The sequence below is a fragment of the Calidris pugnax genome, unplaced genomic scaffold, assembly GCF_001431845.1.
Source record: "Calidris pugnax isolate Ruff unplaced genomic scaffold, ASM143184v1 scaffold244, whole genome shotgun sequence".
NCBI lineage: Eukaryota > Metazoa > Chordata > Aves > Charadriiformes > Scolopacidae > Calidris > Calidris pugnax.
In genome coordinates, this window is record NW_015091141.1 from 2,744,958 (window position 1) to 2,762,310 (window position 17,353).

A 17,353-nucleotide genomic window follows, 5' to 3' on the forward strand; every position below is an offset into this window, starting at 1 on the left:
TTCTTGGTTTCAGATTTCAAGATGCACAATACTGTATTTCACTTTTTGTTTTTTTTTAAAGGGACTTGAACTTGCAGCTCTCTGAAAGCAGCACCATTGTTCTGCAAGAGAGGAGCAGCCTACAGAAATTTCAGGGAGGGTTTGAGGATTTGCATCTCCCCTCCCGATAAATATTATTGTTACTATTGAGGATGGCAAGTTGTATTTTTCCTTAGCAAAAAAAGCTCAGAGAATGCCACCTTGTGGCGAAAACTCAAGCTGACTGGCCTGACTGGTTTTAAGCATCTCATTCATGTGGCGAATGAGACACTAAATGCGCACCAGAGCAGCTTTAGGAACGAACAGAGCAGTGTTTGCTCACGGCGGCCATGCAGCACTGTGCAGAGGCGTTTTTGCTTCCCACATAATCCTAACAGTTCTTGGAGAGACTGGGTGTGTTGTGTTCTTTGTGTCAGACAGACAAGAAGTAAGGTGTTTATTGACTGGAGTGACTGGTTTTAAGCATCTTATTTGTGCGGCGAATGAGACACTAAATACGTAGGAAGGAAGAGAGCAGCGTTCGCTCAGGGCGGCCATGCAGCACTCTGGAGCCATCCCTGTCTCCCACGTAGGCAGCGTTTCAGTCAGGCACTTTGCTGCATTTGACGATTAACGCTTTGGGAGTGTTCTCCCTCCCACACCTGCCTGTGCTCAGCAAACACACCAGCTCTATCACGTCTAACGTGGATAATACATGGGCAAATGGTACAGTCCTGCTACCAAAGCCTGGTCGGATCCAAAGGAAGAGGAGATCCTTTGGAAGTCAAAGCTTCTCTGGGGCTACACAGGAGTGGAACCAGGTGTTTTGCAGGAGCATATTTCACTGAATTTCACTGAATTTTTAGAGTTGGAAGGGACCATAGAGATCATCTAGTCCAACTCCCCTGCTAAAGCAGGACCACCCAGAGCTTGTCAGAGCATGTTACTCAGGAGCATCCAGGCGGGTCTTGAAAATCTCCAGAGAAGGGGACTCCACACCCTCCCTGGGCAGCCTGTTCCAGGGCTCCGTCACCCTCACCGTGAAAAAGTTCTTCCTCATATTCAAGTGGAACCCTTTATGTTCCAACTTGTGCCCATATTTTGGGCTTCCATACCTAAACTCTAAACCTAAACATGAGTTGGGAGCGCGGGTGTGAGTCTTTCACTTTCTCTTCTAATCTGAAAGGACAGGAGTACCCCAGCTCGTTACTGAGTAGGCAAAAGTTCTGTGTCAGGCTATCAGGCTTCCCAACAAACAGAAACATGGCACAACATCATAGAATCATAGAATCATAGAATCATTCAGGTTGGAAGAGACCCTTGGGATCATCGAGTCCAACCATCTCCCCTACTCTACAAAGTCCTCCCCTACACCATGTCCCTCAGCACTGCATCTAAACGGCCCTTAAACACCACTCTTTTGGTGAAAAATTCCTTCCTAATGTTCAATCTAAACCTCCCCTGTTGGAGCTTGAAGCCATTCCCTCTCGTTCTGTCACTAATTACCTGTGAGAAGAGACAAGCACCAACCTCTCTACAGTGTCCTTTCAAGGAGTTGTAGAGAGTGATGAGGTCTCCCCTCAGCCTCCTCTTCCTCACACTAAACAGCCCCAGCTCCTTCAGTCGCTCTTCATATGATTTGTCTTCTAGGCCCTTCACTAGTTTCGTTGCCCTCCTCTGCACTCGCTCCAGCACCTCGATATCTCTCTTGTATTGAGGTGCCCAGAACTGGACACAATACTCGAGGTGTGGCCTCCCCAGTGCTGAGTACAGGGGCATAATCACCTCCCTACTTCTGCTGGTCACACTATTTTTGATACAAGCCAGGATACCGTTGGCTTTCTTGGCCACCTGGGCACACTGCCGGCTCATATTCAGCCGCTTGTCAATTAGAACCCCCATCATCAGGAGTATGTATGAGTGCCTTGTGCTGAGACAGCTGCCACCTTGCCTAACCTGAAGGTGAGCACCTGCACCAGCCCTGGGCAGGTCAATGAGAGGGAGCTGCTCCTCTCTGGGTGGCTGTGAACAGTCGGAGCTGCCGCCTGCTGGTTTGCATCGAGACGTGGTTTGGGTGCTCAAATCCTGCGGGATGAGGCTGCTGGGAGACGGGGAAATGCAGAGCTGTAGTTCCTGTAGCTAGCATAGGTGTCCTGGGGAAGCTGGTAGGGTTTGGGCATTTTAAAGCTTCATAAAGATGCTCTGTAACAAATCTGTTTGTAGTTGTGAGGATTGGATTGTATGCGTCATGGGGTTATGTGCAGAGAGCTGAATGTATGTAAAGACTATACTGCCCAAAGAAAGGGGCTGAGATTAGTCCATGGATCCTTTTTTAGTATTTTCAAAGAAAATGAGCTGGATGGAGGATGTAAAAATAGAAGGGTAGAAGAAAACCTTCCTGGAGAATGATGTGCTGGTTTTGAGCATCTTGGGAAAGTACTTAGGGCCAGCTTCTGATCCGAGGTACAGCCAGGGCTCCTACCACAGCTGGGTAAAGTATCTTCTTGTCAATAGTTTATGAGCTGTGTCTGCCTAAAGATGGAGAGTGAAAATCTCTTTTATTTGTTTCTGATTGGCCCCGAGGTTAACAAATATCTAGAGTTTAAAAAAATAATAAGAAAAATCTGTACCTCAGGAAAATAACTGTGGTCTGAAGCTAGCAGAGGGAAAGGGGAGTGGAGGAGGAGATCAGATTTTCTGTGTAGCTGTGGATTCAGGCTGACAGAAGGCCCAGGAAAGCTTGGGCAGAAGCCAAGGAATGAGGCATCAGATGAAGCTTGGAGCACTCTGAGATGGAGGGAGCCGCTGGCAAAGTGAAAGACCATGCTTTGTGCCGTAACCGAGACTTTCTCCAGGGCTAGGCCTCTTCATGTGCCTGTCTTCAGAATGTCTCTTTTTGTTTACAGTCTGGTAATAGAAGCATCAACACTCTTGAGAAAAGCAGCTCCATAATAGGCAGCTCCTGAGAGACACAAGAGGGGGTGTTGGAATTTCTGTCTGTCCCTCCCTCACTAAAAATGCCAGAAATAAAAATAGTATGAAGGCTATAGCTTTTGTGTGAAAGACCTAACAGTTCTTGGAGAGACTGGGTGTGTTGTGTTCTTTGTGTCAAATAGACAAGAAGTAAGATGTAGCAGTTCAATAGTTAATTAAGCTCCAAATTATGTCCTTGGTGTGTGAATAGAATTTGCTGTATGATGCAGAAGTGGTATCACCAGGTTTTCTTGTTTTATCATATACTCCCTTATAAAAGTCTGAGCTGTGGAAGCTGTTCCAGCAGCCTGCATGGATATTCCAGATGTGACTAATGTATTGATCACTGCACAGGAATTTCTTCCCTGTCGTCAGCGTAGGCATGTCCTTACATTCCCTGGCCGTGTCTTCAGCTGGTGTAATCCAGCACAGCTCTGCAGCATCAGCAGAGCTACACTCTCTCATGAGGTACAGGACGCCTGACTTCCCTGGGTAGGAGTTGTTGCTTTTTCGTGTCAATTAGACCCCGAGTAACTCAAGGCTGACACCCTGTGGCCCAGAAGGCTTTTTTCTTCCCCAAGATTGCTCTAATTCTTCAAGGGATGAATAACTCCCTTGTCTCTTGCTTTCATTTGACTTTGCCCTGCTTTGATTCTATTTGCCTCTGCTGCAACCTGTGGGGCTCTATTGCATTCTCTTCCTGGTGTTTAGAGCCCAGGAAAGGGGGTGCACTTAGACAGGCTATTGTGCCCCGCGGTTAGTGCTGCAGGAAGTCGGGCTGTGCACTTCTCAACAGCCTTCCCTCCTCTGTGCAGTATTCCATGGGTATTCCCTTGCTTTGCCTTTACTTGAAGCACTTCCAAGCACTTTGCCAGGGCTAGAGCGTCCTTGCAGCAACTGTGCAAGTTGATTTTTAACATTCACATAGAGCTGGACAAAATACAGCCCTGTCTACTCAAAGGGACAGCTTTCATTAGTGGTATCGTTCTCCCTTAGTTAATTTACACAATGAAGATCAGCCTGGTTCCTGCTGGTCCTGCATTTAGAGCAAATGTGGAGGAAATGCTTAGGGGCTTCTGGTTTTCAGCATTTCTGATAATCGAGTGGCTGAGTTTGACCTCCCTCCTTAAATGAAAGCCCTCAGTTAAAAAGTATTTTCTAACAATGTGAGCGTGAAACTCTGCCTGCTCGAGTGACCATGTCCAAAGCACAGCACAGGTGTCCAGATTCTCAGTCCCCTGGCACTCACAAGAATGCAAACTCAGTATTTTCCTTAGGAGCCTGTTTGATTTGACCCCGTATTTAGACAGCAGTAATGAAACCCTTGGAGACACTACGGTGCATGAATCCAGAAATCAAGTCTAAGATGACTGTGATTCTCTGGAAACGTGGCTCTAACTTTGAGGAAGTGAACACACAAACGGCATGGATGAAGCACTGTTGGTTTAAATGACAATCTTAAGATCTTCTGTGGCTTGGTTTCCACTGGTTTTAAGGAAAAAGGATAAGCACATGTGTCCAGCAGGCAGCAGCAGAGCTGCACAGAAAGCAAGATTGAGCATTCCTGACTACACTTCACATAATCCTACGGGATTTGAAAACAAATCCTACCACACTGTTGCATTTGCAGCATCTGACTCACCCTATTCCAAGTGCTGTAAATATGGAGAATGTGACCATTCATCTTGGAGGCGAGGCACTGGATCTTAGCTGACCCTGCTCCTCCTTGCAGACTTTCTTTGGAAGAGTTTAATTATTCTGACGTGCTCCAAAGCGGACTGGAGTGATGAATGGAAAACTTTTCCCTCTTTAGCCTTTGCTCTTTTGTCAAATTTTCATCTCCTCATCGTGTTTACAGGTCTCCTTTGTCTGGATATTGCCTACTGTCTTTAGTAAGGCACTTAATAGGGCAAACGTTAGGATTTCAGGGACAAAATGCAGATGAGTATCTGCAGGGTGCAACGGTGGCTTTTCAAAATCCCAAAGCATTCCCAGAGCCTGGGCAATGCCTTTGCAGACACACGCCGTGAACTGCTCTCTGAAGTGAAGCGTCACTTGCTGGTGTTGCTGCTGAGAAGTTTCTTTGCTTTGTGAGGTGGCTGGAGTTTCCTTTCCTTTCAATCATATACCTCAGGGATCAAAATGCACAGACTCCTACTAAAAAGTTTCTCTCCAGTCCCTACTGGAAAGGGACTACCATAGAGAAATGCCATGAGGCAATGTAGGGCATGAAAAGAGCTGATTTTGTTAGGGTACTGTATATGACTAAAAAGAAGTGAAAATCCCTCTTAGGCTTTGATTCCTGCCTCTTTGCCTTATTCAGCTTCAGCCCGAGCAAAATGTGAACGGAAGCTGTGTGAAGGAATTAAAAGAACTTGTGTAATGCCAAAAAGGAAGGTTAGCAGCAATAAACCACTGTCTGCCTCTCTCCTCTGCTAGTACTGATGTGCACTAGTCCAGATAATTCAGATGCTTTTGCCCGAGATGTGCCAATGGGAACTCAGTATCTGAAACTGCTACAGAAGAAAGCCTCTGGGGATGAGCGAGAGGGCAAGAGAAACAAGGCGTTACGTGGCTGGTTCTTCTTAAACTCTGATTTGTGTTCACCTGGATGACCCAGGGCGTCCTGCCTTTTTTATTAGAACAGAGGAAATGATGAAATGTTTGGGACTGGCTTCTTTCTCTCTGAAGTTGTGATTCTTCTCTAAGACAGTGGCTTGACCCGGTAAGAAATGTGAGTTCGGGTGTCCACTGGAGGATTGGGGAGTATCTTGCTCTGGCACCTGCCCACCTCTATGGGTGTGCCCTGCGATCAGAGCAGTCTTGTAAACGAGCGTTCAAAGGGTTGACAAGGGGCAGAAGAAACGCAGCCAGACTATTCTTCTGGATGCACTCATAGAAGACAAAGGGGTATAATAATAAGAAAGCAGCCAGAGTTAATCCATGCTAAAGGTCTTTAATTGAAAGGTACGGTTGCCAATTGATCGGTTTCAGCATCTGAAGCGTCAAGAAGGAATCTCTCAAGAGAGGAGATGCCAGGGAAGAACAGCACTGGGGTTGGCTTTGTGCAGCAGCTCTCGAGCGTCCGTGCTTGGCTTAGAAAGGTTGAAAGCCTTGCTTCACGCCCTTGTTATCTGACAGACAATACCTGAGGTCCACAAGTCTCAGGACATCAAGTACAGTGCATGTTCCATAATTGTATGTATTATGTGATCCTTTAAAAACAAGAAAAGGAAAAAAATAAGTACCATGAGGTCATACCTAGGATGGTGCAAAGTGGTCTTTGCATTCATTGGCAGCCCATAATACCCGGCACATTGCACTTGCATCTGGAATCAAACTGAGCTGTCTCAAGTACCAAAGCAATTAGCAAAGCACACAGCCAGCAGGTGCTGTGTCAGGGTGCAACATCCTATGCCTGATCTGAGGAGCACTTTCTCATGACAGGGTGTGCAGGCAATCAGCTTGCAGTGAGGCTCACAGCACTTTGCTGGTGCTTCAGGATTAACTCCTCCGAGTCAAACCTGGTTCCTTTCCATGCATTTTAACAGAAGTTCTTTTGGTCCCCTCCATACAGGCAATTCCATTGCACATGATCAGGATATGAACATGGCACCCACAGCAAGGCAGCTGATTTCTACTGGTCTCCATAGCCATGGCTGGCCTTCTACAAGACTGCATTTTATTGCTCTGAGCGAGCAATGGTTTTAATAATCACTGTAATAGACAAACCTCTGACAAACCCACCGGGAATGAAACCACTTGCCTTACAGAATCACAGAATCTTCATGGTTGGAAGGGACCTTTGAGAGCATTGAGTCCAACCAATCGAGGCCTTAGTATTGTCAAACCTCAGTGTTTGGTGGGATTCCCCCTTAAACTTATGGGCAATCTCTGAACGGAAGGACAGGGGTTCTTAGGACCACCTTTTTTCTTTACCTTGGCACTAGAGGGGAGGTCGATCTGCAACATTCTGGGCAAAGCTTAAGCCTCCTTAAACTTTACTGACAGGAGTGGGAAGGGTTTGGAGGAGATCATTTATGGAGGTTGTGACTCTAGCCTGTTCCAATGCTAATCTGCAGAGACACTGCACCCTTTCCGCAGCTCCCCAGGTTCTTGATTTGTGCCCGTCTCCAGTTGGAAGAGCAGCATTTGTGTGTTATTCCCCAAGGGGAAGAAATGCCTGGTTGGCTACAGACACAATTCATTTGCTCGCACTCACCGTAAACTTCGTAAGTCAGGTAGGTGGTGAGTCCTCTGCACATAGCGACGATGTCTGTTCCGTAAGAGGTGAGGTCACGGACGGGGCTCTGGACGACGTATGTGATCTCCTTTGTAAGTTGTCCTTGACCTTTCAGGCCCTAAACATCAAAGAACATCATTCAGCAAGATCAGTGCCTCAACCCCTTCAATGCCATGCGAGTGCCTGTGCTAGGACTGTAACTTGGAAGTCTCTTTGTTCAGCCATCTCAAACAGGAACCAAGGAGGGCAGTAGCAACATTGGGCACAAAACAGTCACACTAAAGCTAATTGCAATGCTAAACAAAAATGGAGGCCTGAACAATAGCACCTGCAAAGCAATGTTCCAAAATGAAAAATGCCATTTTGTATTGAAATCTCTCAGAACTATTTATAGCTATTACTATCCAAAAATAATTAAAGCCATTGAAGGTTTCTGACTGTTTCTTAGCAACCCACGGAGATAAACTGCCTCAGAGAAAACGTAGCTGGGAGAAGGGGGGAGTTGCTGCACCTACTCTCTTTCTTTTGAAAACCATTCCCACGGCAAATTCTGAAGCCACGGGACTGTTCAGAATAACCAAATCCTGCCACTTGTGAAAATCTCATCCTCTCAAGAGAGAAAAAGCACAGTTACGAAACAGCTTGAAGAACTCCAGGGTAAAGACACACATAGGCAGGAGTTTTAGAAGGACTCCGCGCTCAGACTTCCAGAGAAGGCAGTATCTACAAAAGGTTAGTAAGCTGAATGCCAAGATCAGTTTTAAGATGTCGGTGCTAATTCTGTGGGCTTGTAGGGTGCTTAGTTCTTTTTCAAAAAGTTTGGAAAGCTTAAAAGCTTATTTAAACTTTTTCTCTCATTACTGGATTATATGTTCTTCCTCAACTAGACGTGCCCAAAAATCTATGGGATCATCAGCCTTCAAAGTCTGTGAGATGATGAAGAGTACCATGCCAAATATCTAAAATCTTCAAGCATGGAAGAGTGTTAAAAAGCAGTCCATCTAAATAGCCTTTTAAAACATTATAAAAATCATCTACGTGATCTACGGCCTCAGAAAAAAAGTACTAATTGCTTTTGAAAATTCACCTCAAACTTCAGACCAGAGGTAGCCTGCGGTTTAAAAGAAAAGCTTTATGGTAGACAAAATACAAAATAAATAAGAGCCTGTGTACTTTCCCAAATGTACTGTATGTTACCATGTAACCATAGGGCCCACCAAAATATTTGGCGCAAATACCCCATTGCCACTGAAAATTGTTTTACAATAAATCGTCAGTTCAAGCTGAAATGGGACATACACCTGCGGGTCTGTGGGTGTCCCTTTGTTCTTTTAGGTGGCAAGAACCTTTTTTCCTCTCCTTGCCTCAGCTGCTTTGCTGTGGCGACACAAATACTTACTGAAAGGAGTGACCGTTCGGTTAGGGAGGTTTTTGAGTACTTGGTCTTTGTGTCAAGTTGGTCTTTTCTTTCTGTGTGCACCCCGAGTCTGTGGTGGGTAAAGATTGCAAAATTACTTTTCAACTGGAATCCAGCACATTATTAAGAAAAGGAGGGTGTTTCAATAGATAAAAATCACTCCTGAGCAGTGCTGCAAGTGCAGTATTAAATTGCATCTGGTCTCAGGTGCACTGAGTTGAGTCTCCAAGTCCAAAGGGACACTTTTGATACATACCGTTATGCCAAACGCTGGTTATATTCCTGGCTCTGTACAAACTTGCATGGATTTCTGTGAAAAATGTCGGCCTGTGCGCCACACAAACCCAAACTGAAAAGAAACGTGCAGAAAACTCCTTGGTGGCCTGACAGGAATTGCCCCCTTGTGCTGAGGAGCGGGCGTGAGGGCTCTGAGGCGGGGGAAGGAAGCAAAAGGGCGGGAAAACCCTGCTGAGGCGGCGGCGCAGAGCCTGGGCCTTTAGGCCACTCCAGCTTTTTGATTTTAAAGTTGCTGAAGTATTTTGTTTCCCAGAAGACTGGCGTTGGACCAGCTGTCGGTATCTCAAGTGAGAACATAGCTTTTTAAGGTGTTTGGTTTTTTTAAATCCCTCACATTTTGGGTTTTAACAGCATCCTGAATTTGTCCTGAGTAGGTGGGGGTATTCAAATACATTAACTAGATTATATTGTTGATTTTTAATTATAATCTAGTCACTCTTTGAACTTTTTTCTGTCAACGCAGTCCTTCAGGTGTCTTTTTTAATGTAAATACACAACTGAATCTGCATATTCTGCCTGCTTTTTGGTAAGAGAAAACCAGCAGTAGGACTTAGGATAAAATCCTTTGTCTTTGTGATGCTGATGTAGCATGCTGATGGGTGGCCCTCAAAATTTAAGTTACAATTTTAATGAAATTAGAGAAGGTGAAGATCTGGCATTTTCCAGACAGCCCAAGTTCCTGAAGCGGTCATTGTGGACTATGGAAATTGTATTTAATCATAAAGCTCAGGCCTCAGCCTTGTTGAGAGGGATCTCTTCTTGCAAGGTCAGCAACTCCAATCTTCTGCACGGTTAAGAATATCTGTATCTCTCGGTACTTACATGGACATTTTGAGAGGCAGAGCATTGGTGTCTCTTCAGGTTCACTGGAATCTTTCTGTCGTGTCTCTGCTCAGTAATCTCTTCTTGAGTCTCTTTCTCTTCCCCATTAGTCTAAACCAGAATTAGTTTAAAGTTGAATAATGAACACTGTGAAATGGAGTGGCATCCCAATTAGAGCAAGAAACCTGGCAGAATGTGATACTGCAATTAAAATCCTAGGGTCTGGAAGAAGCAGATACTTTGCTACATTTTCACTTTGCTTCACTTTGCTTCGCTCCCTGTCTAGTGTAAAGCGTTACAGTAGCACACATGGTTAATTTAAGCTTTTCATGGAATAAAAGATGCTTGGAGATGTATTAAGATCAGAAGGTGTGATAATGTAGTACAGAGTGAGTAATTTTGCAAGAGGCTGGACCTTGCTGCAAATGTTTTGTACCCTCCTGTTGAAATTCTGGTCTGAAACGAGATGGTATTGGCCCAGATGTCATCCCTTGCTGGGAGCATTCGTGCCCTGGTATTCCCTTCCAAGGGGAGTGTGGACTGCCTGGATGGAGCCCAGGAGAGGGAACCCCTGTTTCCCTGCCAGGCTGCTGCCGTCTTTGCACGCAGGGCAGTGACAGCCGGGGCTGTGTGATGTTGTGCTGTGCCATAGGCCCTGCTCAGCTCAGATCCCTGCTGCCCCGGGGGACCTTAAACCATCAGCTGTTACAGAGTCTGGCCCGTGGTCTTCAAGGGCTCCAAGGCCCCCAGAAAGACATTTCCCCGCGCCATGCAATCAGGTAAGTGAAGAGGGCTGTGCCTCTTTGGTCACAGGGAAAATGCGGTGTAACGTTGAAAAGGAGCAGAGATTCTCTCCAGAAAGTGCCAGGCAAGTTGGGCAGGAACTTGGAATACGGTCAGCATATGGCTGCTTTTCTTTGAGGGGCTCACCTGGTTTCGGGTGCGGTTTTGCTTTGGTTTCAATGTCAGGAAGCTACTCAAGACCCCGGAACCATTTTCCTGAACCGAACAGGCTGCTGCGTCCTTTCTTTAGAGTGACCTTTGACTGATCCTGAAGGGGTAAAAGTGTCCTTTGGAGCAACTCCTTTCAAACTCCAACAACAGGGCCTCTGAGCCAGGAGGGAAGGTCAAGGTCTGGTACTTTCCCAACAGATGGAGTAACTGATGTGAATGTCTTGAGATAAAGGAACTAGTCCCAGCCATTTTGCCTTAGGTTTGTCCTATCTCTGGTTTGATTCTTTGATCTGGTCAACTGCGCTTTTGATTGGTGAGGGTATGCTGTTTGCTTCCTGTGTTAAACATTTTTCAAACATAGTTTAGTGCCATCAGTAGTCAACTTATTGACTTATTGCACTTATTGTGTTAGTTGCAGCTTGATTTCTGGCTTGATGAGAGCAATAGGGCATGTGTCTCTTTGTACTTGGCCATGTTGAATTGCAATGCTTATTTTTGACAGAAAACATTGTAACGCTTAGCATGTTAATAAGAAGTTGAAATGAAAATAACCCAGATATGGATCCTACGATAAATTTGGACTTCAGACCATATTCTCTTAAATATGATTATGCAGTAGGGATAGCACCATTTGTATAAGTGGTGATGAATAACTGCTTAAGGCAGCATGTGAAACATGACTGGGAAATTGTACAGGCTGGGGTTTGAATGCCAAACCTGGGACTTTGCAAGAACACCACTTTAGCACCTTGTCTTTGGAATAGCTTCTACTTTTTTAAAGGATCAGTAAAACCAACCAGGGCGCAGACCAACAGAGGTTGATGGGAAATTTTACTGAAAGATAATCATCTCCAGACAGAGCAGAAGAAGTGACTGAAAATGTCATCAAGAGAAGATTGTGGAGGAGAAAAACCCTTGCTTGTGGGTCCACAGGTCTGGGAATTTTCTTCCTCGGTACTTCATCCGGAATAATTAATCACAGTAATAGACAGGCAGTTCCTTAATCTTAACTTTCAAACAGGCAACATCTTGCCTTAAGAAGTTTGATCCTGAAAGGAAAGGAAAAACTGATTAGATTTGGACTGAGAAAATAAGAGAACGGTTTGGCTGAAATTCTCCCAACATAATGTTGGAAACAGACCAGGAAATGCCATTTGAAAATTGAGCTGCATCTTTCTAAATGTAGACTAGAAGCAACTGCTAGTGCAAACTTTTTAAACAAGTCTGAGCTGCAAATCGGGTAGTGAACTTCAGTGTTGTGCTGTGGTGGGACCTGGGTACTGTGTATGCATGGAGTTGTCTCAAAAATTCAGGCTTTTGTCAACAGTGAGAGCCCAAAATGTTCCTGAAAGCTTGATCTCCAAGTGGTCTGCAGAGGAGCGACAGACCTGCTTCTTCCCTTGTGTACATGTTTGCTGATTTATAAAAGTCATAGAAAAGCAGAAGATTCCAATAATAAATTTGCTCATATTCACTTGAATCTTTTTCATCCTTATTGATAGTGTTGTTAGTCTTTCTTTTGATATCCCAGACACTGTTAGTAGTGCTCTCACCAGCAGTAGGGTAAGCAAAGTAAGAAGGAATTCCTCGGCACAGAGCTTGAATGCGTTTTCCGTACGGGCGCAAGCTTTGGAGTCTGTTCCTTGAGATAATGAAGTGGTGCATTCTGGGTGGAAGTTGGTGAGAACTCAGTCCCTAAACATCAAAGAGAGAAACCCAGAAAACAACATTCAGAGAAACCAAAGCCCTGCTGAGAAACTTGTCATCGGTTCTTGGAGCCCTTTCTCCTCTCTGTGGGCCAGGAGCGAGTGCTTCTCCCAGGCAAATGATTTGCTCTCTCAGCAGTGTCCTTCACCGTCCTACCTGGTGTGCTTGACGTGGTGCAGGAAAGGGTTTATCAGACCAAAACCTCTTGTCCATGCTAGCAATGATGCAGGTGTGTTTTGAAAATACCTTGGTTGCTACGTAGCCCTGTTGAAATAAAAAAAAGCTTTTTGTTGCAAGCAATATGCAGTGGAAGATAAGCAGATTGCCAGAGAGAAGCCCTGGTTAGAAAAAAAGGCTTTCTCCAGTCCAAATAACGATAGGGAAGGAAAATATTGTTTTTTTCAAGTATGCTGTCCAGGTGAACGTGTCATGGAGTCTGACGAGGGACTTTGGGAAAAGGTAAACTGCCTTCTCCAGTAACGCCACGTGTATGATACGCTGTAGTGCTTGGGTCAGGGGAAGGAATCCACTGCCCAGAGCATCAGTGCAGCAGAAACCATACAGTAGTGAAATGGGACCATTCTTCAGCATCTCCTGTAGAATGTTGTTAAATTTCGTTGAAGCTTAGGTGTTTTTCAAAAGGCTTTTGGTCATTTTCCCTTTTTTTTGAGCCTTTGTGGCAGCCACTTAGAGTAGTGACGTCCCAGACAGATTTCCAGTCCTCCAAGCCCTCCTTTGAGTGGGTGCTGACCCCGGTGTCAGTGAGAGAGCGGTGTGAGCGCTCACCATGGTGCCCCTGCAAGTTGTTCTTGCCGTTCTGATTTTTGAGAAAGAGGAAAGGAAATGAGGGTTTGGCTTTGTGGATTTGGCTCAATAAAGCAGTGGCTGCAGTGACCAGGTCTTGGGAAATGATTGCTCTTGGAGATCTGCTTAAAGGGGAGCTGCCTTCTGGCCTTAGAGGGGAGGCTGGGAAGCCATCAGTGTTGTGTCAAGCCTTACATTCAGGCTTTATCTCGCCCTGGTTTTCATGTGTCTGAAGCATCCACCTTAGGATGAAAGACAAGCTTTCACATTACGGCTCCATTCCCCCCTGTGCCTATTGAAACTGCGTGTGAACACACACAAAAAGTCAGGTGACCTGACAGATGATGGCTCTTAACTTGGTGTCCAAACCTGAATCCCAGAGTCTGGTGACTTCCAAAACTTTGCAGGAGAAGTCCAAACAACCAAATTTAAATTCAGAACAGAAATGAAATTTGTAAACCAAATATGTTCAGGGTGGCAGCCTCTTTAATTTTGAATTGATGCACCCTGAAGCGTTTGCCCTTCTACCTTGTGCATAGACTGAGTGGGAGACAGAAGCATAGCAATGTCTCTCTGCAGTTGTTTTATTTGCAATTAGAGCAGTTGATCTAGAGGTGATGAGAATACTCATCAATGGACATGGGACGTTTCTCAAGGAGGAAGGTGAATGTGATTTTCAGACAGCAGAATAGTGGGAGACTGCATTAAGGCTCTTAGCCTTGACAGTTTGTTGCACAGTGGTACAAGAACCTAGGATGGAAACAGACTGCCTTGAGCAGAGCTTTAACAATGAGACCAAGAGAGGCTTGTCCTGGACACAGAACAGAGTCTTACACAGTAAAAGCACCCCTCCCTGCCCTTTTTCCTGGCTTCCACTAGTGTAATTAGTTGTGTAAGCTATTCTCAATGTCAAGTGCTCCAGCTGTGTGTGTTTGCCATACAAACCGCTCCGGTAATCAGAAGTTGATGGAAGATTTGGAGATTAAGGCTTCCAAGGGTGACGCATTACTGTAATGGCCAAATTGGCTATGGCTGTTGGAAGACATGGACCAAACTGATTGCCAACTCCTTGCTAATGACACCAGAGGGATTAGTGTTACACAGCCTCTCAGTACCTTTCTTGAGAACTAGTCGATTAGTTAAATTTCCAGAGACTACGAGAGGGTTTTGTGACACACAAAATAAGACTTTGATGTGCATTTGGATCTTGGAGGCCACGGACATACCTGTCTCCACCTGGCATCCACAAATGGGTCCCATTAGAAGAGCTGTCAATTTTTTCCCTTAGTAATTCATTACTTTCATTCTCCATGTTTTACACCTCATGCAAACTGCAAAGTGGGTGCAAAACAGATGAATCCCAGAGCTCTCCGCTGCCAGCGCTGGCAGACGGGCTGCACTCACACAGTCCCAGCAAGGCATCAGGGAGTAGCGGAATGACAGAGTGTAAATGAGATGGGTGTAAATGAGAATTGGGCCTCGCCTGCTCAGCTACAGTCCAATTCCCTGGCTTTTCCACTAACACCTGACCCAATGGTCCTCAGCACCTGGGGACAGCGGAGACCTTCCCTCAAACAGAGACATGAGTTAATGGGGACACTGAGTCTCCATCAAGCCATTCTGGCAACCAAAAGGAAACTTCAGTGTGCAAACCCAAACTGAGCTACAGTAAAGGGCACAATTAGCAAACAGAGGGACTGACAGAGCTGCTGGTAAATAAGAAGCACTTTGGGGGAAAGAAAACAAGCACTTCTGACAGCACGGCTTCTGTAACAGTCACAGCTGAGAAACGCATCCAAATTCTCTGAGGCTACACATAAATCTCTCTCTCGGTTTATTGAACAGCAACGGACAATATTCCCAGGTAAAGAGACTCCGGCATTTTTACTGGCCAATTCAAAACCCAAAATGTTTTGCAAAGTTTCTGCAGCAAACAAGGCAAATCAGCTCTTGAGCCATGGCTCTGTGTATAATTCTCAAATTCAGAGAAATACTGAAATCTGCTTTCTAAATACTCCTTGACATAAAATGCCCTTTGTTACTGTTCCTCCCTTAGTGATTTCTTGTTATTTCTAGTTTATGGTCCCTTTCTGGAATTAGCGCTTAGTCCACCATCAGGTATTACTTCTGTGAAGAGGCTCTGTGAAGATACAGAGGCCGTGCCTGAAGTCTGGCAAGCAGATCCTAACTGAATGAGCTCAGAAAGGAAGGTTAACAAGGGCCTCAGTAATTTCTCTGATTTCGAACCAACTTCATTGTAAAGATGACCCATCATTTCAATCAATGGAGGTGATAATCTTCCTATGTTAAATTGTTACCAGCTATGGATATATACCAGGCCAAGTCCTTTGCCACGTAGGCACAAAGTGTTGCTATAATTTTTATTATGCATCTATTTTCTGGTTCTGATTTTATTTTATTTCTTCATGGAAAAGTTATTTTGAAATACAATGAACTTACCATGACAAGCTTTCTTTCATCTTCTCGTGTGTAACGAATTCAGTCAAAGCCTCCTCTTATCAGAGTATTTCCCCAGGAAACCTGTCATGATTCTGTGAACACAGGGCATGTGCCAATAAGGTAAACTCATTTTAAGATTTAACTTTGGGATATTACTGTATAAAAAGTAAGAGTACACAACAATTACCTGCAGATCTTGCCTCACCTGCCCTCAAAATGAGGTTAACTTTAAGTATAGTTATCACACATTACAGAGTAAAAATGCCCAATGTGTCGGGACTCATGGGTGAAGTTTCACTTTCGGCACAGACTTTGCTCCACAGACCTACTCAAATGGGGAGGAGAGAAGAGCTCTGGTACAAAGACGAGAAGCAGATGTAAAATGTTAGAAAGGCAATATTCTTTCCTTCACAACTCCGATGCAAGTCAACAGTCTCAGCAAGTGACATAAAGTTGTGGCAGAACTATCTGATGGGAGCGTCGGACAAGAATCATGAGACCCGAGAGCCCGGGTATTTACAGCAGCCTGAAATTCTTCCAGGAAATCTTCCAAACCGCGAGTGCTAAATGCTCTGAGTCACACTTTGATCTCCCTCATGAAAAGCCTCCTCTGAAGTAGGTGAAATTTGTGAACAGCTTCAACATTAGAGGCATTGTCTCCAAGAGAATAAATGTTTAGAATAAGTATTATTGCAAAAGAATTTATCACGATAATAATATCAAATCTTTCAAAAATAAATCAGCAGCAGTAGTTTTGACAACATTACATTTTTCTGAATAGAAATGATTGTGCCTACCCTTATAATACAAGCCCTGTGTTCAGGAGCGCCCAGACGGGGTTTAGAGGCACTATAGCATGCATCCAGTTACCCTTTCAAATCCTTCATGCATATATGTGTCACCTCCCAGAAGGACTTTCTGCAGCTCTTCCAGACCCTGGCGTATCTGTTCCCTGAAAGGAATGCAGGTGCATTGTTAGAGCCAAGACCAAATTTATCAGGAGCTGATATCCAGGGGCACAACCAGAGAGAGAGGGGGGGAAAAGCAGTTAACCCAGTATTTATATAGGCTGAGGTAATGTTAGGGGCTAAGGTAATCCTTTGTTCCCACAGCCTGGGGAAAGCATGGCAACAGCAGGCTCTCCTAAGTCCTGACCCATCCATTTATTTCTAAATAAATAGCCCCCGTGTAATCTTGGTGAAACCTCTGATGCAGAGGCAGAGCAGCTGACCTGCACCTGGCTCAGTTGCCTCACTTGCTGACTTGACTGGACACATGCAATCAAACAGCCACAAAAAATGGCACAATCTCAAACCACCCTGGCGACTCCAGATTACTTGGACATTACAGCTTCACTTCCTGTACAAACTGACTTGAAGAATAAAGCCTTTCCCAGTAGCTCATTAAGATTCAGGGTGTCTGTTTTCTTCTTTTAAGAAATCCCAGGCAGAGGGACAGATCAACTGGAGGATAAATGGGGTGGGCACCCATTTGTTGTTCCACTCAGTTGCAGGCACCGAAGTCTGGAAGCCCAGTACAGGCCAGAAGCCTTTAATACCAAGACAAAACCCTGTGATGTGTGGGGTGTATCTCTGAGCAAACGGTACAATCTTCATGGGAAACTGGAGGTGACCGGGGTACTGCCCTTCTCCCAACCA

General features: G+C 45.0%; 1 long non-coding RNA gene across 1 annotated transcript; it reads right to left on the minus strand.

The window, feature by feature from the left end:
* Window positions 1–11,537: 11,537 nt before the first annotated feature.
* LOC106897846 lies at window positions 11,538–17,217 on the minus strand. The gene is made up of 4 exons (XR_001413831.1): window positions 15,696–17,217; window positions 12,588–12,695; window positions 12,278–12,419; window positions 11,538–11,773 (listed from the first exon to the last, which is right to left on the minus strand). It is a non-coding gene; the product is annotated as an uncharacterized LOC106897846 (long non-coding RNA).
* Window positions 17,218–17,353: the final 136 nt, after the last annotated feature.